At 34.4% G+C, this 24,881-nt stretch overlaps 1 protein-coding gene across 25 annotated transcripts in view; it reads left to right on the top strand.

The window, feature by feature from the left end:
- Positions 1–24,881, top strand: part of BAZ2B (bromodomain adjacent to zinc finger domain 2B) — a 365,031-nt gene that overhangs the window by 188,606 nt on the left and 151,544 nt on the right. Inside the window, exon 1 of one of the 25 annotated variants that reach the window (XM_057745058.1) lies at positions 2,211–2,471. The exons of 23 other annotated variants lie outside the window; for them this stretch is intronic. The gene's annotated coding sequence lies outside the window, so the exon portion shown is untranslated. Of the gene's footprint in view, positions 1–2,210; positions 2,510–24,881 lie in introns of those variants that run through there. One more of the 25 variants, XM_057745060.1, reaches the window with a different exon arrangement.

Raw genomic sequence — 24,881 nt, 5'->3', positions numbered from 1 at the left:
TGTTCCAGCTTTACTTTGCAGTTCAGCTTTCTTGCTTCCCATTATTTAACCTTTATTCATATTAATTTGTATTTTGAAATCATTCTGTTTTACCAATCATATGTCCATGAGTCACCTTAAGTTATTTTGGAATAAGATAGGATATAAATAACTATGGAAAGCATCTTATTGCCTGTAGAATGTAAACAAATAAAAGTAGGAGGCTTCTTTCTTCTGTCCCCTTTCCTGTCTTTCATTTTCATTTTGCATGAATTTTTAAAGTCATGGAGGAATAATCTTCTCTGGTTTCTTAGACCTGCCAGGGGCAAGGGAATCCTTTCTGAAGGTTTTTCCCTGTACAGAACTACGGGTATAGTTTGTTGTGCTAAGTGTGCTTTACGCAAGAGTGCCTGAGAGAACAAGTAGGGCTGAAATATATCTAAAGGAGGAAAAGGTCCCCTTTTCTCACGTTAGCTCAGAGGGGGTCTTTTTCTAACTCAAAAGGTATCATATTTACCTTGGTTTTTGTCCTTACCCTTTTGACTGAATTGTAAACTCTTAACACCAAAATTTGCTGACATTTGATAAAAGCTACCTTGAATGAAACAATTTCAAATTTATTTTCTTTACTTCTGTATTTAATTTAATTATCCATTAAATTTGACCCATTATGGGAAACTGAGATAGTCATGGGTCTTTGAAATAATTGATATAATAGTTTTCCAATTTAAAATTTTATTTTGTTTCCATATATGAATTACAGAGTCAAAGCCACCTATTTAGTAGGAATTATATCTTAAATTATCTTTAAAGGAAATAAGGGCGATGTTTTGCATTCCTGGTTAACTATAGGATATTTGAATAATTGCACCAGGAAATTCAGCTGAAACTTTTAACTCAGTCATAGTTTCCTGAAAATTTTCTATTTCGTGTGTCATCATAGTAAAGATGGTGATTAGCAGCTTGCATTAATGTTGTTCAGTATTAAATATGTGCTCCTTTCAAATGGTACATATTAAATATTTATAATGTGACGTGTTCCGATATTTTGTGTTCTTGGCACAGTCTTATCTATTTGGGTGTTCTTTTTGTTGTTATTGACTTTATTGTCACTTTGTTTTGTTTTCTGTTTCAATACATTAGAATTTTATTTTGTAAATAGAGTAAATATGCACCTGATTTAAGTTATATAATTTAATGCCTTGATTATAGTGCTGTAAAACAATCGTTAAGAGTTCTTTGCGTTAAAATTAAAGCATGCTGTGTTGTTCATAATAGGACACAGATGCAGGGCCTTAGAATGTATAGAATTTTAAAGATAAATGAAATTTTGTAGATTAAAAAAATTTCCTAAATATTTTCAAATTAGTGAATTAGTTTGTCATTTTATTTTGACAGAGTGTGTGTTTTTTTTCTTTTATATCCTTAATTTAAACCAATCTTCATTCAACTATATTAGAAATTTCAGAGAGTGAAAAACAGCAGTTTGGGGGGAAAAACTAAGAACAAAGAAACTTCATTTTCAAACTAACAATATATATTTTTAAGTGCTCACAGGTGAATATTTTAGGTTTTGTTTTCTTTTTGAAATATGAATTTTAAATGATGCAGGAAATAGCTTCAAGTTATGTAAACCTTTTGATTTATATAATTGAGATTTTTTTCCAAAGACTGCCACATGATTAGTTTTATTTTGCGAGAGCTTGTCTTTGATTATAACTCAGAAACTTCTTTTATCTGTTTTCTTGAAGGAGTTGAAATTTAAAGACTTTTCCCTATATTTAGCAGGTTTTTGAACAGTTCATTTAATTTTTTTTTTTAACACCTTATTAGCTAACGTTGCCTTGTTTTTAAATTTACCTGCTGAGAAGTAATTTTTAAAACCTGCTTAAACAGATTCGTTTCTCAAGCATTCCTTATTATAAACTGTGTGCCTTCGCATGTCAGGAATAAACCCTCCTTAAAAAAAGGAAGAAAGATAGAACTCTTTATTGTCTGTTTTGACGTTAATAAAATTAAGAAAGATTGAGACATCAACCTCACCTGGCTTAGTTTTGTCACGTGAGCATTCACGTTTACTGCTGATCTAAGTGCTCCACCTGCCTTTCAGTTTGTTTACCAGGAAATCAAGATGTGTAAACTGCAGGAAGTACTATTTGACCCTCTCCGACAGTATCTCATTACAATAATTGCTAATCTCTGAATAAGACAGCCATGTTTTGTGAGTAACTGAGAGAGAGAGGTTGTGTTAGGTAGATTTTAGGTGTTTCAACAAATAAAGCATTGTAAATGCTTACTTGGATTATGTTTTCATGATAGCTTTTGATAAAAGACATATGGTGACCTTTGGGGTCAGCAAAGCTAGGACACAATAGTAGGTATTCTTTCATGCCTTTTAACTGAAAAATATCACGGCTTGTTGTTTTGGAGTGCTGTCACTGCTCTGAATCGAAAGGATAATGGCTACTTCCTGATTAAACCCACTCTCCACAGTAAGCTGTTAATGTTATACTGTATGTCTTTTTCTCCTGTAAGTGCAATAGTATTTGGTGTTTTCTTTACTTTTTATCATTGTCTTTTCATAGATATATCTGTTGTAAATATATCCTGAAGTTGAAGTTTACTATTAGAGTAGAAACTACTATTTTAAGTTTGGAGGATTTTTTTTTTTAATGAAAAAGTATTTTTGTTTGGTATTAAATCCAACCTTCTCATATACTTAACTGCAGATTTTGATTACAGAAATTCGCTTTTAAAAAAGACATTGGAAATGATAAATTATATTAAGCTGTCACTTTCTTGGCACTCAGCAAAATTTTAAAAATAACTTATGTAGTAAATCAGATTACTTTTTTCAGGGAATATTTGGATAAACTAATTTTAATCTTATTTAATACATTTCATAAATCTATTTAAATATATTGTCAGAATTATTAGTAATTGTTTTAATTATTAAATTAAATTAGTATTCTTAATTATGAGATCCTTGTGATGTAAAAACAATATTAAGTACTCAGAACATAAGAAGGGGAATAATGAGCTTCTTAGTTTTAATCCTAAAGCTGGCAGTCACTCCATCTGTGGTCTTGGGACAATCATTTAAACTGCTTACCTCGGTTTACTTGTCTACTGTTTGTATGTGTGCTAAGTAAAATGTGTGTGTGTGTGTATTTTTTTTATGGTAGTACAAATTGTAAAGAAAATGATTATTCATAAGTATTTTATAAAATGGACAACTGACTGAACATAGAATAGGAAAACATTTAGGAGTCACAGTAGACAAGGAAATAATAGAAAAATTATTTCTATTGTAAAATAGTGGAAAGTGAAGTTTAAAATAAATATCATATAACTGCCCTTTTAATTTCAACAAAATTGTTAGTTTTGCTAAATCCCTAATATAACACTACCAGAGGATTCTAAACATTATTGGATACATGAAAAAATAAGAAGTGGAAAGCTTGGAGGTGATTTAGTGAAGAGTCACAAATATACTTAAATTATTTAACTTTTTCTCAAAAAGTCTTATTCCTAGAAATGAGATTATTCAAAGTAGAGGGAAGAAGGTATGTATATATTATAGGCCAATAAGTATAGTTCATCTAAGTAGTTAGATGTTTAATTTTTAAACTCTAGTACTAGGTATCCTGGTTATATAAAAAATATTATGAAATTATTAAACGTTGAAGGCTAGCTACTGAAGATGGTCATAGAACCTTACATTCGGAAATACTTTTAATATATTCTGGAATAATGTAAATACTTTTGTTGAGAGAGTTAAGTTACCTTCTTTTGCAAAATGCTTATCAAAGATATTTTAGGTAACTCGGTAATTTATAAGTTATTGGTTCATTCTAAGGAGATTCTAAAGATTATATTTAATGAATATTCTAACTCAGTCAAGTTATTGAAGTAGAACTTATAGTAGTGCCTCTGTAATTTGTAATAACAAATAATAGATGTCACTTATTGCATGCTCAATATTTGCAAACTACTGGGCCAATTTTATTGTAGGAGAGGCAAACTTTTACCTTTATCCTCTTAGAGTTCTACTTGGCTGGGCCTGAGAATTAAATTGACATAAGAGAGATCAACAGGAGAAAAGCATATACATGTATTTAATACATGTTTTGTGTGAAACGGGAGTCTGCAAAAGGAATGAAGACCTAAGAAATGGTGAAATCTACTTATTTTATGTTAGGTTGAACAAAGAGAGGCAATTGTGGAAAAGTGACTAAACTATGTGGGGAGACTAAAGGAAGATAAGAATTATTTTAACAAGGTCTGTTGGTTGAGAATTCTCTGAGTCTCAACTTTTCATCCTTGATGATAAGAATGTTACTTTCCTCCTGGTATAGGGAGGACATCTTTCGTATAGTAATTCCATTTCCTGCTTTTAAGAAAAAGAAGGAAGGTCAGAGCGTTTTTCTTGTATTTGCTGTTTTTCAAGTGCCTTTAACTCAAAACTCAATATGCCAGAGCAGCGTGTTTTGGATAAGCATGTTCTGGATTCCTTCGTTATCACCTTATTTTACATTCATGATAATCACAAGGTGTAGGTACCATCATTACCCTCATTTTTACTGATAAGGAAATAGTTGTAGAGAATTTAAATGGCTTCATCAGTGTCTTTTAGCCAGTAATTGCCAGAGCCAGACCAAAAACTCTATAACAGAATCCAGAAAGAACTCAGTCTTTAGTGTCATGCGTTTAAGCATTGTGTTTATATTTTGGAGATAATAAAGGTGCTAAGGACTTTGATTTAGATAGGTTTTTTCCCCATCAATTTACCAAATATTAGAATCCTTACTACGTGTCAGGCATTATAAGGAAATTCTGCGATAGTAATGGAAAGCAAAATAAAATCCCTTGTTTCGAGAAACAGTTTAGTTGAAGAGACAAAAATGTAACAGGCTATTACAGTACAATGTGATAATTGATATAATAGGGGTAGGTGCAGGATACTAAAGGTGACACAAAGAAGTATGAGGCTAAAAGTGACACAAAGAAGTATCTGATGTCTTATTTATATATTTAATTTATATTTGGGGTGCTTTCTAGGGATATATAAGTAAATAAAACTCAAAGGTCTCTGCTCTTGTGGAACATATATCGGGTGTGTGGAGTAAACAGTAAGCATATATAACATGTTAAAAGGTGACAAATGTTATGGAGGAAAGAAAAAGTAGAGAAGGGTGAGAAGGCTGTGGTGGTGATGGGTCGGGTGATGTTTGAGCAAAGATCAAGGAAGTTAACTATGCGGAAATCTTTGGGAAGAGCCTTCCAGGTAGAGGGCTCAAGACAAAAGCATACCGGGTGTGTTCAGAGTAATGAACAAAGGCCAGTGTTATTGGAGTAGAGTGAGGGAGAAGGGACAGTAGGAGGTTTTGACAGAGGTAGTTGGGACTTTACAGAACACTTGTAGGGACTTAAGGAGCCATTGCAGGGCTTTCAGTAAATCTGGCTTATATTTTTAAAGGATCACTCCAGTTGCTGTGTTGAGAACAGACTATAGGGAGGCATTGACCACCAGTTGGAAGGCTCTTAGAGTAATCTGATTGAAAGTAGTTGCTTAGGTAAGGGTGGTAGTAGTTAAATTCTGGATGTTTTTAAGGTACAACCAAAACGTTTTTCTGATGGATTGGATGTGGGATATGAGAAAAAGAGAAGGCAAGATGACTCCAAGGTTTTTTGCTGAGCAACTGGAAGGATGGTGTTCCATCAGCTGTGAGATGGGGATGGTTTTCATAGGGAGCAGGTTTGGGACAGGGATGGAGAATTAGGAGCTCCGTTTTGACGTGGTAGATTTTTAAATGTTTAATGGATATGCAAGTGGAGATGGTGGGAAGATTTTCCAGAGAAGATACCGTCTAAATTGAGGCTGAAGAATGAATTGGTGGTGATTTATGATGAACTTTGAGAGCATTCTTTATACATTTAAATGAATCCTGGCTTTTTCTATTTTACGTTATTTACAAACTAGAGTAACGTCTAAACATCTAAAAAGTAATAACATTTAAAAGTAACAAAATTGTTTATCTCAACATATTATTCTAAGTAGTTAAGTTTTCAGAGTATTTCAGTAGCTCCTATATTCCTGAGTTGTGCCGAGTGCTTTTACAAATATTGATTCTTACCATAGTGCTGTAAGGTAAATTTTATTTCCATTTTACATTTGGAGAAACTGGGTCTGAAGGTGATTACAGTTGCCTAAGGTCATTGATATATTAGGTGATGGGTCTGGATTCAAATCTAGGTCTTTAGATTGTATTGTCTTATTTTTAAAAGGTATATCTAACCTTGCATATTTTTAAACATTTGTTTAAGGTCTCAAGAGTTGTCTTTTTGAGCGTTAGTTATTCTGTATTGTAGCTTAATGATACCCTTGAGACATAAGATTTTTAGATTCTTGGTTATGGAGTCAAGCCATTTGTTGGTCTTTTTTGAGTTCCTACACAGCTTTCAGTGCAGTTACCTCGTACAGGTATTCTCTCCATTCCTAGCCCTCGTCCCCATGTGTAGTGCTTAGTATGTGCTTAGAAACTTACAGCTGCTGTCATCATCATCTTTATCCCTCTTTCTATATGCTGTGACCTTGGGAATCTCAACCCAAGCTTGTTGGATCATGTGTAAATTATAAAACTTAGAGATTAAGGGTATGAGGACTTCCCAAGTAATGAAGAGTGAGTCTGAATGAACTCATGTATTTTGTCTGACGGAAACCATGTTTTGCTTCCTTTCCTTTATTGATTTTTCTAGGGAACTGAACTTGATAAATAGCCGTGTTTCTAACTGGAAAAGCAATATTCTCTGAGACGCCAGTGGGTATTTTCACTATAAAAGTGAACATAAGTTGTTCTACTTTAGTAGGGAATAGAAATGTAGTTGTTCATTGAAACAGATTTACTTTTGAGTTAATGATGCCATATTTTAAAAACTTAAACCTTTTGCCTTTAGATCAAAATATAAGTTATTTCTTAAATTTCATGTGAGCTAATACTGTTTACATTTATGATATGTTTTTTAAGACATACGTAGCAAATCATTCAGACATTCTTCAGGAAAAAAATATTTTAGCAAACATATGTTACAGATTTTTTAAAGTACCAATTAAAAAAGAAAACTCTGCTGTGGGTGAAAATAGCCTCTAAGCCTCAAAGGTCATTTTAAGCATACACTAAGGACATAGGTAGACAATTTACCTAGCCTTTGTATTTGTGTTCTATAAATATATAACTCTATTCCAAGTATGCTATGTATTTCTCAAGTTTTCCTGCTATTTTCCAAAGGAATACCACATATATATATATTCATTCTTCCTATTCCTTTCTCTAAAGTCTTCCTTCTCTTTCATCATTATACCCTAAATTCTTATGTATAATTTATTTTAAGATCACTATAATCATTAAATGAGATTTTTAAGTAAACGAAACTTTTGGTTGGCCCCCATACGGCTTTTTTATTATAATTAAATTATCTGTGTAATTTCATATTTTATGTAAAATATTTGTATATATGTTAAATGTGTATTCCTCACCTTTTTCTGTTTCATTTTTTTTGTTTGGATGGTATCTTTAATTCACTTGGGGAAAAAGAAAAGTGATTGGTCAAATAGAATTTTCTGTTAAAAGTATCCTGCTACCTATTGTTAATACTTATAAAACTAAGTCTATTACATCCTTTAATTGGAGTGTCCAGGGAATGAGTATTCTGATTATTTTTTCTGAGAATGCTTTCTCTTAAAAGTTGTTATTGAAATTCTTAATGTAGATGTGCAAGTGTAAAGTTGAGTTATTTTTTGATGATTTGAAGATGATAAAGGGCTATTGGGTTCTGATTTGACAATTTCAGCTACTAGTTATCTCATTTGGTAAAAAAAAGTACAAATGAGTCTTGATTTGATAATTTGAGCGGCTAATCTTGTTTTGTAAACAAAGCATAATCAAATATTAAATATGTAAATAGTAATTTAAAAACACCAGAGATTTCAAAAGGAGGATGAAATCAGTTGCTAAGTGAGTGATGTAAACAAATAAAATACTATGAGTTGAAAGTAAGAGAAGGTCACAGAATGACCAGGGAAGGCTCTTTTAAGGAAAAGGGACCTGAGCTTCAAGCATTGAAGAGGGACTTCAAACATTAATTGTTATAACATTTTTATTGAGTTATAATTTATACACCATGCAGTTCACCCACATAAAGTGTACAAGTCAGTGGTTTTTGGTAAATTACATTAGTAAATTTTTAAAGTGGTAAAATATATAACATAAAAGTTGCCATTTTAATCCTTTTTATGTGTACAATTCATTGTCATTAATTACACTCAAAATGTTGTGCGAACCTAGCCAGTAAAACTTTTTCATCACTCTAAACACAAATTCTGTAACTGTTAACCACTAACGCTCCATTTCTCCCTACCTCCTGCCCCTGGTAAACTTGAATCTACTTTCTATCCTGATGATTTGCCTATTCTAGATATTTCCTGTAAGTGAAATCATATAATATTTGTCCTTTCGTGTCGGGTTTATTTCATTCACTATAATGTTTTCAAGGTTCATCCATGTTACAGCATGTATCACAACTCCATTGCTCTTTAGGACTCAGTGATACCCCATTATACATATAAACAAATATTTTATATATGTATTTATATATGTATATATATCTATCTCACATTATTTGTCTATTCATCTGTTGATGGACATTTGGATGTGCAATTATCTGTTCAAGTCTCTTTGAATTTTTTTTGGTATGTACATACCTTGGAGAAGAATTGCTAGGTCATGTGGTAATTTTATGTTTAACTTTTTGAGGAACTCTCAAACTATTCTCCATGGTGAGTGCCTTATCAAGCATTAATTTTTATTTTATTATACTATAGATCTACTATAGTGTAAAAAATTAGGCTGAATGAATACTGGCTTCATTACTTAAAATGAACAAGGAAAGAAAAGAAACAGAAAGCCATGTGTTATGCATGAGAAAATGTGTATGTATAAAGAGCTACCTCTTAAAGTGAGTTTTAATAAAATGATTAAGGCTTCAGATTGTATGTTATCCAAATATTGCTGTAATATTTTATAAAACATGGTTACCAAATTTCTATTTCTCAGTCCCTAGGCATCTATTATAAATAGATAGGTACAGATGTTTCCATGAGTAATTAGTGCAGTTTAGTTTATTTCTGCCCAATTTTAAGATATTTATTTTTTTAGTTGCCTTTTTTTTGCATTATAAAGTAAAATCACCCTTAATTATACCTAACTGGAAAATATTCCCAATATATTCTATTTAGTCATTTTATATTTATTTACTTCCTATAGGCTAGCATTTTATATTTTATAAGTCTGAGACAAAAGACTAGAGGTATTTCAGTTAACATTTAAAAATGACTCTTAAAAGTATAAATTCTGGAATTCCGTGTGACTTAGCAGAACAATGTTTACATATCTTTTTTTTTTAACATTTATTTGTTTACTTATTTATTTATTTTTGGCTGCACTGGGTCTTCCTTGCTGCATGTGGGCTTTCTCTAGTTGTGGCAAGCAGGGGCTGCTCTTGTTGTGGAGCACAGGTTCTAGGCACACGGGCTTCAGTAATTGTGGCACTCTGGCACAGTAGTTGTGGCGCGCAGGCTTAGTTGCTCTGCAGCATGTGGGATCTTCCCGGACCAGGGCTCGAACCCGTGTCCCCTGCATTGACAGGTGGATTCTTAACCACTGCACCACCAGGAAAGTCCTACCTATCTTTTCATAGATCAGTGAGGAACCACTAAGCCAATAGAGGCTTATTTCATGGACTTAATAAGATCATATGACCCAGGAAATGGGAAGCAATATTGGGATAGGGAAACTTTTTGACCTAATTTCAAATTTCCCTTGGAGGGATAGGTAATATCACAAGCACACATACAATAATGAATCACACTTGTGGACTCAATATGGAAATAATAGTAGCAGATGTAATGGGTCATCCTGATAAGAATATTGTTTAGGATATCAGAGAGGTAATTTCTCATCAAAGGGTTTACATGTAAATATTTGACACATAGGGAGTTTGAAATAGCCAGCAATTTTGTGAAAATTCATACCGGATAGCTCATGGAATAATGTTTCTTTTTCTTTGTTCAACCTCTGAGGCAGATTCCTTAATACTGATTTGAACTCAGTGAGTCTTTCCACACCTAAGTAGGAACTGAGAATGACGTTATAGCGTGTCTAAATTATCAACAAACGTTAGGCTTAGGGAAGACTTTGGGAATAATTGTCCACTTGATTAAAAGACAGTAGTCTGTTGAGTACATAATTGTGGTAGACTTAAATACTTTGAATAACCTACTAAAAATTAAATAATTAGATAAAATATTTAAAAGAAAGTTTTTTTAACTGTGGCATTGTTGAGCTACTGAGAAAGTAAAGAATTTAAAGGGATCAAAAACTAAGTGAAATAGAAAATTTAAGGAGGGGAATGAGAAGACAGTATTGTCAAAATGTCCATAGTACTTAAAGTGACCTGCAGATTGAAAGCAATTCCTATCAAAATTCCAATGACATTTTTTACAGAGATAGAAAAAAACAATTCTAAAATTCATGTGGAACCATGCAGGATCACAAATAGCCAAATCAATCCTTAGAAAGAACAAAGCTGGAGACATCACATTTCCTGATATAAAAATATATTACAAAGCTACAGTAGTCAAAACAGTATAATACTGGCATAAAGGCAAACATATAGACTAATGGAACAGAATAGAGGGTCCAGAAATAAGTCCATGAATATACTGTCAACTAATCTTCAAAAAGGGTGCCAAGAATATTTGATAAGAAAGCCTAGTTTTTCCAAAAAATGGTGTTGGGAAAACTGAATATCCACATACAAAAGAATGAAATTGGGACACTTACCTTACATCATACACAAAATCAACTCAAAATGGATTAAAGGCTTAAATGTAAGATCTGAAGCTGTAAAATTCCTACAAAAAAACTTAGGGGAAAAGCTTCATGACATTGAAGATATCATGGATATGACACCAAAAGCATAGGCAACAAAAACAAAAAATAAATGAGGGAGACTGCATCAAACTAAAAAGCTTTTGCACAGCAAAGGAAACAGTTATCAGAGAGAAGGCAGCCTGTGGAATGGGAGAAAATATTTGCAAACTATATATCTGATAAAGTGTTATTCTCTAAAATATATGAGAACTCTTACAATTCAATAGTTAAAAAAAAAACTAATAGCTTGATTTTTAAAATGGGCTAACAGCTTGAACAGACATTACTCCAAAGAAGACATACAAGTGGCCATCAGGTATGAAAAAATGCTCAGTGTCACTAATTATCAGAGAAGTGCAGGTCAAATTCACAATGAGATATTACCTCATACCTTTCAGGGTGGCTCTTATCAAAAAACAAAAGACAGTAAGTGTTGGCTAGGGTGTGGAGAAATTGGAATCCCACACACTGTGGGAATGTAAAATGGTGCAGTCACTTTGGAAAATAGCATAGAGGTTCCTCGAGAAATTAAAAATTGAATTAGCATATGACCCAGCAATCCCACTTCTTGGTATTTTTCCAAAAGAATTCAAATCAGGACCTTAAAGACATATTACTGCTCCTGTATTCATTACAGCACTGTTGACAGTGGCCAAAATGTAGAAACCACCTAAATGTCCATCAACAGATGAATAGATAAGAAAATGTGCTTATATGAATACAGTGCAATAACTTTTTGGCCTTAAAAAAGAAGGAATATCTGCAGTATGCAACAACATGGATAAACCTAGAGGACATTATGCTAAGTGGAATAAGCCAGTCACAGGAGGACAAATACTGCATGATTCCACTTATGTAAAATATCTAAAACAGTCAGACTTATTAGACTCAAAGAGTGGAATGGTGGTTGCCAGGGACTGGGGGGAGGGGTAAATGGGGGGTTACTAGACAATGGGCACAAAGTTTCAGTTAAGCAGGTGAATAAGCTCTAGAGATCTGTTGTACACCATTGTACTTACAGTCAACAGTAGTGTATTGTACACTTAAAAATTTGTTAAGAGGGTAGATTTCATATTGTGTGTTCTTCCAACAAGATAAACTAAAAAAAAAAAAAAAATTATAAGAAGGTAAAAAAACCCCACCAAAGTCAGCTTTCTTTTCAAGGTACTTGCTGAACCCTGGTGATGGGAGCACTTATTAGGCTGTGTAATATTCCATAGTAGAAATCAAATATATCTTGCTATTACATCTATTTCAAAATATCTCTACTTCCAATTAGAAATAATATGGTCCCTTTTGAACTTCACTTTTTCAAACTTCTAAGTTCCTTCTTTTTAAAACTATCTGTACCTTTAATATAATTAACTCTTATCTACTTTGTCCCTTCTTATTTTTGTTCTTTTAATTATTCTTTTATCATTCAGTTTTAAAAGATTACTTGTCACATGGTCAGAAGCATCAGATGAATCCTAGATCTAATTTGAATCCCAGTATCTTAGTTCACCGATTGAAAAACACATCTAATTTTCTAAAATCAAATTAATCTCTGATAAACATGTAGACACACATTCAAATAGACTTAATGCCTTAGAACTTTCTGAAACTAGTGTATATGAAATTCAAATGAAATTTTTTTAGAAATACCACTGCTTTTTTCCTAGGAAGGATACTTTTCCAAGTCTTAGTTTTCACCTAAAACTTGGAATTAATTTTCTTTCCACATATAATTTCTTTACTGCTATTTCTTGAGAGGTTATATTCTAGAGTCTAGAGCTTCTACACTTTTTACATACAAAAAACAAAAAAGAAAAACTGTCCAAATAGACTTCAAGGTTAACATTCCAATTTGAAGAATCCTCTCCTTTACTGGTCCAAGTAATGTTTCCATTCACTTTGAAAGTTTTTCAAGGTCCTCTAAGGAAGTATGGTTAGTGTTAGTGTAACTTTGTCTCTGACATATTCTCTGAGTCTCCCACACCTATCAGTTTTTCCAGGATGCTACCCTAGACCTTGTTGCCGGTAACCCTATCAGACTGGATGGAGTGGTGGTCAGGGTATGTTTCTGGCCCTTGCCTACTATACAAACACTGGCATTTTCCAGTGTAACATCAAATGTGGGTGACCTCAACAGCTGGGGAGTGTCTTTGTTTGCCTGTCCCTCTTCCCAGGTCCCCCCTTTTATCTTCCTTCTTCCAAGATTGTCCAGAATTCCTATTACCTTGTTACTCTCTTGTAGTGATTTGAATTCTGAATTTTATTACTGAGTCAGCCTAATAAAGTTTTTCTAGAGTCCTCAGCAGATTTCTCAAGGTTTTGGGCTTCTCTTCAGTATATCAGGCTACATTTTAGAAGAAAACCTCAATTTTTTGTCCCCAGAAACATTGGGATCTCCTTACTGCCATCCAGGTTTTCTTTGATGGCCGTCTAGTACCCTTCAGAGGCTCTCTCTCTTATTATTCCAAACTTAGTTGGGGACCCTATGGATCTATGATTTTCACTGCCATAGTTTAGATACCTTATTAAGAGTACCATGACTTCTCTGTTGGCTTATCCTGTAAAGTATCATACTTGATATTGAACAAGGGGTTTGTATGTGAGTGATGGTCTACTTATCAGTCCTAGTAATAGTGCCAGTTTTTGGACTCTTTAACCCTCTTTGAATATTTTATCTTTTTAAGATTGTTTTACTTACCTCATTCTTTCCCTTTCCTTTTTCTTACCCTCCTCACACCCTGGGACACAACTTACTGAGGGTGGAAATGGACTCAGTACTCTCAATTATTCAACTCTGACTCCAAAAAGAAAGTTTTCAGGATCTCAAAAATTGGAAAGTGGAGACCAGGAAATTGGTGGTAATGATGTTTCCCTTGCTGGCCCTGTACTATAATGAATATATAGTTTCTAAAAGGCAGGTCCTGTTTTGTAAGCTGTAGCCTAAGTATTAATAGTATCCTTTCTGAGGTTTGGGTTATTTCCTGAACCAGGCCTATCTGGCTCTTTATGGAATTACTGCCCAAGTACCAGGAGATATTTCTCCATCTAATAAACAGCTAACAGAAGTCTATATAATCCCTCTCTAGAAGCTTTTCTAAATTTTTTTTTGCTTAAGAAGATTGGTTTGTTGTAATCTGTTTATTTCATTAATCACTCCTTAGGCGTGATAGTGAAACTGAACTTTATGAATATTCAGTTATCTTAGTATAATATGGTGCATTATAACTCAAATCTCTTGACTGTTGGGGACAAGAGGTTCCATTGCTAGGTCCAGTTACCCTCCCATCATGCTGGCTTCCTCTGTGTGTGGGTGAGGTGGAGCCTTAAGAAGTGATAGACCATGGTAAAGTTTACCTGGTAAGGGATTTATGGGTGGGTGGAGAGCCTTACCCAGGTAGTCACATGTCCTTGTAGAAACTTTTCTGGAGGAGTGGTGGTTCTGTTTTCCCTGCTTCCTTTCAATATGCTTAGGTATATGTAAACCTCAGTTTAAATACTCTACTTATAGGAGATGTACCAGCCAGCTTCTGTAAGAGTTCTTTGAGAAAAAGTGAAAGGAAAGATCCTTGGTTCAGATTTCTCTGTCCTTACTATGTATGGCAGGAAGATGGCTGGAAGTTCTCATACCTGCCCTTGTTACCAACCATCCTGAATGCTCACCTGGGTACAGGGTAGACAGTCTGTAATATATAGTTAGCTTATGCACATATACCTATTCAGAACCTTTGTGTAACAGTAAAGCCAATTATAGAAGCTCCCTTTACATGTATTTGCTGTTATGTGTGTGAATTATTCTGCTTTTATTTTCCCACTTGACTTTTGGACTTTAAGATGATGATCATTTCTATTTTATTCCCCATCTTCTCATGAAGCTCTTCTTTTCTACACTGTCTGTATATTTTTCCTACTCTTCTTATACTCATCTTAATCCCTCTCACCACCTCATTTTAGCAGATCTTTTTCTTTTTCTTCTTTACATTTTAATCAGATTTATAGCATCTTTAATATTATTAATATTATATACCAGGCAACAGTGCAGTCAACACTAGTTGACTTATTTTCATTTGAATCCCAATATTGATATTATCTAGTAATGTTGAACTGAAGCTTTGTAAAGCACTATGGCAGTGATTCCCAACCCTTCTTGCCCATTAAAGTCTCCTAGAGGTTCTGATATAATTAGGTCTGGAGTTGGGCTCTGCGTGGGCATAAATATTTTTAAGATCCCCCAGGTGATTCTAATACACAGCCAGGGTTCAGAATCATTGCATTGAAGAAAGTCTAGGGTAAAACTTCTTTGTAGTCAGAAATTCATTTAACAGTAAATATTTGAAAACCTAGTAGTTGAAGGCACTATGCTAAGTTCTCTTCTGCTGTGAAATAAATCATATACTCCTTTGTTTCACTAGATTCTAAATTAAGATTTGTTTATTGATCAGATCTTCTCTAAGTGGATGAGTCCTTCATTTGTAATGGCTTATTACTTTTATCTGAGGATATTGTGTAAGTCATTTTCATAATGTTACTCCTGTTTATCAAGATTTAAAATAAGTTTATAGAGAATCAAGGTGGTGGAGTAGGAGGACATGCGCTCACTCCCTCTTGCAAGAGCACCGGAATTACAACTAACTGCTGAACAACCATCTGCAGAAAGACACTGGAACTCACCAAAAAAAACCCACCCCACATCCAGAGACAAAGGAGAAAGCTGCAATGAGACAGTAGGAGGGGCACAATCGCATTAAAATCAAATCCCATAGATGCTGGGTGGGTGACTCACAAGCTGGAGAACAGTTATACTGCAGTAGTCCTGAGGGTTCTGAGCCCCACGTCGGGCTTCCTAACCTGGGGGTCCAGCAACGGGAAGAGGAATCCCCAGAGAATCAGACTCTGAAAGTCAGCGGGATTTGATTGCAGGACCTCCACAGGACTCGGAAAAACGGAGACTCCACTCTTGGAAGGCACACAAAAAAGTGTGCTCACCAGGACCCAGGAGGAAGGAGCAGTGACCCCATAGGAGACTGAACCAGACCTACCTGCTGGTGTTGGAGAGTTGCCTGCAGAGGTGGGGGGCAGCTGTGGCTCACCGAGGAGACAGGGGCATTGGAAGCAGGGGTTCTGGGAAGTGCTCATTGGCGTGAGCCCTTCCAGAGTCCACCATTAGCTCCACCAAAGAGCCTGTAAGCTCCAGTGCTGGGTCGCCTCAGGCCAAACACCACCAAAGTGGGAACACAGCCCCACCCATTGTCAGACAAGCAGATTAAAGTGTCACTGGGCTCTACCCACCAAATCGGATTAAAGTTTTACTGAGCTCCACCCACCCAGCCCAACCCACCATCAGTCCCTCCTATCAGGAAGCACCCACCAGCCTCCTAGAAAGCTTCCTCCACAAGAGGGCAGACAGCAGAATCAAGCAGTATCAGCAGTATTTCATCTTGTGGAACTGAAAATCACAGCCACAAAAAGACAAAGAAAATGAATAGGCAAAAGACTTTGTACCAGATGAAGGGACAAGATAAAACACCAGAGAAACAACTAAATGAAGAGGAGATAGGCACTCTTCTGGAAAAAGAATTCAGAATAATGATGGTGAAGATGATCCAGGACTTTGAAGAAAGATTGCATGCAAAGATCGAAAAGTTGCAAGAAAAGTTTACCAAAGACCTAGAAGAATTAAAGAACAAACAAAGAGATATGCAACATAATAACTGAAATGAAAAATACACTAGAAGGAACCAATAGCAGATTAACTGAGGCAGAAGGGCAAATAAGTGACCTGGAAGACAGAATGGTGATAATCACTGATGTGGAAAAGAATAAAGAAAAAAGAATGGAAAGAACTGAAGACAGCCTAAGAGACCTCTGGGACAATGTTAAATGCACCAACATTCACATTATAGGGGTCCCAGAAGGAGAATAGAGAGAGAAAGGACCTGAGAAAATACTGGAAGAGATTATAGCTGAAAAATTCCCTAACATGGGAAAGGAAATAGCTCCCCAAGTCCAGGAAGTGCAGAGAGTCCCAGGCAGGATAAACCCAAGGAGAAACACGCCAAGACATAGAGTAGTCAAATGGACAAAATTTAAAGACAGAGAAAAGTTATTAAAAGCAACAAGGGAAAAATGACAAATAACATACAAGGGAACTCCCATCAGGTTAACAGCTGATTTCTCAGCAGAAGCTGTGCAAGCCAGAAGGGAGTGGCATGATATATTTAAAGTGATGACAGGGAAGAACCTACAACCAAGAATACTCTACCCAGCAAGGATCTCATTCAGATTCGAGGGAGAAATCAAAAGCTTTCCAGACAAGCAACAGCTAAGAGAATTCAGCACCACCAAACCAGCCCTACAACAAATGCTAAAGGAATTTCTCTAAGTGAGCAACATAAGAGAAGAAAAGGACCTACAGAAACAAAAACAATTAAGAAAATGGTACTAGGAACATACATATCAATAATTACCTTGAAAGTAAATGGACTAAATGCCCCAACCAAAACACACAGGCAGGCTGAATGGATACAAAAACAAGACCCATATATATGCTGTCTACAAGAGACCCACTTCAGACCTAGGGACACATACAGACTGAAAGTGAGGGGGTGGAAAAAGATATCCCATGCAAATGGGAATCAAAAGAAAGCTGGAGTAGCGATACTCATATCAGATAAAATAGACTTTAAAATAAAACATGTTACAAGAGACAAGAAAAGACACTACATAAGGATCGAGGGATCAATCCAAAAAGAAGAGAGAACAATTATAAATATATATGCACCCAATATAGGAGCACCTCAATACGTAAGGCAAATGCTGACAACTATGAAAGAGGAAATCAACAGTAACACAATCATAGTGGGGGACTTTAACACCCCACTGACACCAATGGACAGATCATCCACACAGAAAATTAATAAGGAAACACAAGCTTTAAATGACACAATAAATCAGCTTGATTTAATAGATATCTATAGGACATTACATCCAAAAACAGCAGATTACATGTTCTTCTCAAGTGCACATGGAACATTCTCCAGGATAGATCACATTCTGGGTCATAAATCAAGCCTTGGTAACTTCAAGAAAATTGAAATCGTATCAAGCATCTTTTCTGACCACAACGCTATGAGATTAGAAGTCATTTACAGGAAAAAAAACTGTAAAAAACACAAACACATGGAGGCTAAACAATACGCTACTAAACAACCAACAGATCACTGAAGAAATCAAAGAGGAAATCAAAAAATACCTAGAAACAAATGACAATGAAAACACAACAATCCAAAACCTATGGGAAGCAGCAAAGGCAGTTCTAAGAGGGAAGTTTATAGCAATACAATCCTCCCTCAAGAAACAAGAAAAATCCCAAATAAACAATCTCACCTTACACCTAAAATAAGTTTATAGTATTTATATAATAAACATGTAGCTTTGTAAATCAAGTTCTGTTTACTAAGGCAGATTATGAAACGGATTTGCTGTCTGTATCTTTAAAATATAACCTTTACATAAAATTGAAGAGTAGACCCAAACAAATTCGTGTGAAACTTTGTTAGAGGAATATTCTAGACCTGTACTTTTATATATTTGTATATAGTATTTTATGTTCATATAAAAAGAAATCTTACGGTGTAAGCTGAGTGGAATCTCATTTATTTATCCTCTATGGGACTGCAATATATGTCTTAAGAGAGAGATGTTCAATGAGATTCATAAACCAAATATGACTCAGCTGACCCCAGGGTGTTGCTGTGTTTTAAGTAAAAGTAAAATTAGCTAACTCAAATGAACTAGTAGACCCTAACTCCTTACCTTAATGAATTTGAGAAGTTTGGTATAAACATGGAAAAGTTTACTGGCACAAATATATCACATGAACGGCAAGTTACATTTTTTTTTCTTTTGGTTTCAACACTTTATTAAAATTAGGAAATGAGACCTAAGTGCCAACAGAAGACTCTGTACTGTGTGCTTTACAAGTCAGGTTTAGTGAATGATAAACAGGATAAATTAATAATCAAGAATGATGCTTTTACTTTATCATGTTTATAGTATGTTTATGATATATTTAGACAAAGTTAAAACAAAGTATAGACATTTGTTGTATTTAATTTACTTGACTAGTTTGTGGAAACTTTTTGAAGAAATTTTCTGATTTACTTTTTTAGTGACTGAATTTTTGGAGTTAAAGAGGTCCTCAATTTGTCCATCTTCTTGGATTCATTCATTTATTCAGCAGATATTCTTTGAACACATTCAATGTGCCAGGACTATTCTAGGCTGTGAAGATACTGTAGTGAACAAAATGGATATATTAGTCAGTAGTCTTGTGGGGGAGTCAGACAAATAAGAAAAGTAAATGAAATATTTTAGATGGTTATAAGTGCTAAGGAGAAATGGCACTGGTGATATAGTGGTGGTTTTTAAATAATATGGCTAGAAAAGGCCTCATGGAGCAGGCAATGTGATAGGACGCTTGAATATTCTGAATGAAATTTTCCAGAGAAGGTTAAAAAAAAAAGCATTACTGGTGTATTTTTAAAAAGTAAAGTCCCAAGCATGTGGAAAAACTATAGCTTAGAGATGTTGAATCTCCCAGTGTCAGATGCTATTGACTAGTATCATAACTGGAAATGGAATTCAGGCTTCCTAATTCTCTATGCTCTTTTCTTCCTTGTTATTTTACTCTTTTGTTTGGGTATATGAGGATTAGGTGAGGTTGGTTACTAAATATGTTATTGTTAAACCTTTCTGCTATTTATTTAGAAGAGGTATAATCACCTAAAAATTGATATTTTAGATAAGAAAACATAAGCAATGATAAAATTTATTGCTTCTAAATACAAAGTTACAGAAGACCAAAAAGGATTAAGTTAATAAAAACAGAGTAGGTACTGCTTCAAAATAAGGATGAGTGATTTTTTTCTACTATTATTGTAGTGAGATTAGGTTAACTGATACAAGACTTGGAATGCAACATAAAGACTGCTTTGTACTAACTTTAACAAGGTTATGGGAGGTGTCCAACAAAGCAGCCAGAAACATTGGAGTTAGTATAGGGTATCAAAATAGTTTTCAAGGGAAGCCAAGGTCTTACACAATAAATGAAACCATCAAATCAGAAAAATGAGGAAGAATGAAGAGTTGATAGTAGTGACAGCACTAGAGTAGAATCAAGTAGACAGAGTGGGTTCAGAATTAGGATCATGATTGGCAAGTATAGTCTGTCCCTCTTATAGGTCTTTAATATTTGTTGTTGACTTTGGAGTGATAGATTAAAGGAAACGTGTAGGCCTTGTTGGTCAACGTTTTTCTACTTCAGAAGCTGAAAATTGATAAGCAGTTTGTGTAATTATTGACAAGTATATTTAAGAAAACTTATTTTAAAGTTATTCCAACATAAACAGTTTATAAGAAGTAAGGAGAAACTTCTAAATCTTAAGTTTCTCATTTTTTTAACTGACTGGCAATTGGTGTTAGATATTAATTCATAATTCCTCATCTGTAAAATTGAAGTAATAATGACAGGTCTACCTACGTCAAGATTTGTCCTTAGAGTAAAATGAGAACATATGTGCATACTTTTTTTGGGTAAATTATCAAGTTCTGTATAAATTTTAATGATTATTATACATTTTCATTCCAAGCCTTTTATCAAGGTCTTACATTCTAGGTTTTAAGGCTGTAAAGATGATAAGCAGTAGTCCCTGCTTCTCAAGGATCACAGTGTGGTAGGAAGTCAGATATCAAAACGGAAAATTGCTGTACAGTACAGTGCTATAAGTGCTTTAATTAGGAAATATATGAGAGCAACAGGAAAGGAGTATCTAAGACTTCCTCAGTGAATTAGAACCGTTCCCCAGAGTAGGTAATAACATGAGATGAAACCTAGAATATGTAGAGGAGTTTAACAGGGAATGAGGGAAGGACATTTGAGGGAATTGAATACCATGTACCAAATACATGGTGTGGATGCATGGGAGACCATATTATATTTGGGGAAATGGGGAGAAGTTTAATTACTTAGTATTTGAGAAGAGAGTGAGACCCAAGATGAAGTCATTAAGAAGAGCTTTTTATGCCAAACAGAGGACCTGGGATTTTATCATATATTTGATGTAGAGATAATGAAAGATTTTTTAAAGTGGGAGAATGGCAGGATCAGATTTTTATATGAGAAAGATTACTGTTAAATAACATTGCTGTGTCTGTGTGGAGGATTGGAGAAGAGAAGCAGAGGAATCTTTTAGAATAGAAGGCTCTTTCAGTATTTCCAGTAAGAACTGATTTAGGATTGTTTAAGATGATGGTGGGAATAGAGAGAAAATATTTAGGAATCAGAATCAGCAGAAGAGAGTGAATAATTTGTGATTTAGAATCTCAGGCTTATTTATCTCTGTTAAATCCCTCTGTTATAAAAATCTAGCTAGTCATGTGACTATTGGAATGAAGTTGTGGAACAAGTCTGGTAAGTACTTAGGAATTTATATGTTGGATAAACCTGTTAGTTCCCAAACTGAATTAATGTAACTTTAGCAAGTTAAAAAATTATTTCTGTATCCATATCTGTATGTATATATCATATCTAAATCTATAGAGAGGGAGGGAGGGAGGGAGAGAGATGCAGAATTAAATGGATGAGTGCCTGAGTTTGATAAGTGAAACATGAAGGGTCAAACTACATTTGGTCTTTGAATATGGAGGCTAGAATGGAGAATACAGAATAGAATAAAATTTAAATACAGAATGCCTTATCAACACGAGATCCAATTTTTTTTTAATATAACAGATTTATGGACATATAATTCACATACCATGAATTCACCTATTTAAAGTACGTAATTCAGTTTTAGTATATTCAGAGTTGTGCAACCATTATCATGGTCAACTAAAACATTTTCATCATCCCCCAAAAGAAACCCAGTACCATTAGTAGTCACATCCCATTTTTCCTCAACATTCCTATGGCCCAAGGCAACCCTAATCTACTTTTTCTGTCTTTATAGATTTGCCCTTTCGGGGCATTTCAAAAAAGTGGAATCATGCAATCTGTGGTCCTTTATGACTGGCTTCTTTCACTTAATATAGCATTTTCAAGGTTCTTCCATTTTGTAGCACATATCAATACTTCATTCTTTTTATTGCTGAATAATATTTCGTTGTATAGATATTACCACATTTTATCTGTTTATCAGTTTATAGTCATTTGGATTATTTTCACATCTGTGTACAGTTTTTTGTGTGGACATATTTTTAATTTCTCTTGGGTATAAAATTAGGAAAAGAATTGCTGGGTCATCTGGTAATTCTGTTTAGCCTTTTGAGGAACCCAGATATTCTTAACATTTTGAACATTTGAAGTAGAATATTCAGATGGGCATTTAAAGTACAGACAGTTTTGTAGTTTCAGTAGAGTATATGGTTCTATCATTATACTACATTTATTTTAGTAATCAGTAAGCTATTCATAAAGGATACTTAATTTTTTTTATCACTTTAGTGCTCGTATTTAGAATGATCTTATTGAGTTGGTACACTTTATTTTACTTTGTAGAAATACTAAAAAAAAGTGGCTTATATTTGTTTTTATTGTATCACTGTATTAACAGTTAAATGATGTTTTCATGTATTTAGTGCTGGTCATGTGAAGATACATTTGGGATGTATATTTAGAACCTTGTATTATGAAAGTAGGCAAATTCTCTCTGAGCAGTGTTACGAAGGGTCTTGAATCTTCCAAATGAAAAGTTAGGAGTATTATTATATTAATATTTTGGTCTGTTAGTACAGTGAGAAATGGACAAATTATATGCAGTTCAGAAAATAATAAAAAATTGAGAAGAAAATGGAAGAGGCATCTTTGGAAGGATGTTAGTGCATAATTTGACTAAGTTTTATAGCTAAGAGAATGGTGTAGAGAATTACTGTAACTGAATTTTTAGAGATTATCAAAGTCAGACAGGAGAAAACTTGGTCTTTAAATTATTTAAAAAAGGAGTTAAGTCTGAAAAAAATTAATTTTTTGAATAATGAAAGTTATAAAATTATGCATTATCTTCTCAGGAAAAAGCAATTTTAATATTTTGCTTATCTAAAAACTAAAATGAAAATGTCGCTGTTATCCAAAAACAAAACTTTAAATTATAGTATTATCTAAGCTAAAGTAATGATAACACTCTTTTGAGAGGCAGATTGGCAGGGGATACTCTAATATACTTCTTGACCATCTAGTCAAGTTTACTTGTGAAAGAAATCTGCTTGGAAATGAAAATGTTCTTGACATTTTTAACTTATTTTTGATCACATTGAGTTTATGAAAGAAATAGTATTAACTTTTAATGAGCTGTTTTCCCACTCTTGTATATTTAGTTTGAAGAAAATAAAGATATTTGCTTCTGAATTTTGGCCAAACACTTAACAACAAAATACCTATCAGGAAGTGTGCTAGTCATTCTCTTTACAGTAGCTGTTTGAAGTAGGTGTAATTAATCCGTTTTACTGATTCAGAAACTAAGACTCAGCAGACATACTGGCTGTTGAATAATACGGTGAATTCATAAAACAAATAAAGAGCAGTAAAAAGTCCGTGTAATTAGCAGCTTCCTGGGTAGAAGCTAAAGTACTCTGTAGTTCAAAGATGGGAAGTTGTGACCTAAGATTAGTCAGGTACAGCTTTATGGATAAAATGATTCTTGGGCCTATATTTGAAGGAATATAGTATTTAGGTTGTTGGAAGGGAAAGCAGAATATGTAAATAGCATGAGTAAAAACAAGAAAAGAAGACTAAACATGACATTTGTTAGGATGTTTCTGCCAGTCTCAGTTGCAAATAACAATAACCCACTAAAACTCAGTTGAAAGGATAGGTATTTGGAAGGCTGCAGAGAAGTCTCAGGTAATGTAGGAAAATCAAAAATGCAGTCTTAAAAAAAAAAGAGATGCAGTCTAAGTCAAAAAACTGAGATTGGCCATACTCTTCTCTCCTCTCTCTCAGGACCACTCAGCTCTCTGTACATCTATTCTTTTAACCTTTTTTCCAACCCACTTTTCTTTAGCTTGTATATCTTCAAGATCCATAGCCTTTATGATCTCCCACTCAACAACAACTTTTCCTCCTTTTAGTTAAGGCATGTCAGGGAGAGTCTGATTAGATCATATAGCATCTTTCAATGGCAGCTAACACATGTCATAGATTCCTGGTCAGCCATTATCTCCTTGGGTCATGTCTGGTTCAGACAGCTTTGACCACAGGTGTGGGGTCATATGATCCAGTGTTGAGGGTCAAGGATTACCTCAATAGGAAGAAGTCCTATCTGGTATATTAGATGGTCTGTATAGTGGAAGCATGAGTGAAGCACAGGGAAATCTCAGTGGGGCATGGACCTTCTACTTTCTGGATGTGGGTGAAGGGTAGAATTTTACTTTCAGGAAAACTATCATCATATAAAAATTACTTCAAGGCAAAGATCTTTTTTTCTTCCTGGTTGTGTAGTCTATCAGTGATGTTGTATCTCTCCAAAATCTTAAGTTTCCCCACTCCCTTGCTCCCTCCCTCCCTGCCCACTCCTCTCATCACCCTAGCTCTTTCCCGCTACTTCTTCACTCATCTGATCATAAAGATAAGGAGGGATTGGACAAAAGTCTTCAGCTATCTCAAGGTTAAGAGAAAACAACAACAATGCGTGTCCTAGTGCCCCACACAGGTTGAAGACTTAGACATTTTATGTGGTATATGAGGTGGCTTTGAAAAATTTTCTTGCTGTATTTTTAACATATTTTCTGAATTTAGTAAAGTTAGCACGTACATTTCTATTTACTAGAAAAAAAATTTTTAATTTATTTTTTGGCTGCTTTGGGTCTTTGTTGCTTCGAGCGGGCTTTCTCTAGTTGCAGGGAGAGGGGGCTACTTTTTGTTGC

Source organism: Hippopotamus amphibius, chromosome 8, assembly GCF_030028045.1.
Source record: "Hippopotamus amphibius kiboko isolate mHipAmp2 chromosome 8, mHipAmp2.hap2, whole genome shotgun sequence".
Classification (NCBI taxonomy): domain Eukaryota; kingdom Metazoa; phylum Chordata; class Mammalia; order Artiodactyla; family Hippopotamidae; genus Hippopotamus; species Hippopotamus amphibius.
Note: the sequence above shows the minus strand (reverse complement) of the source record. Positions and strands in the feature narration are given on the sequence as shown.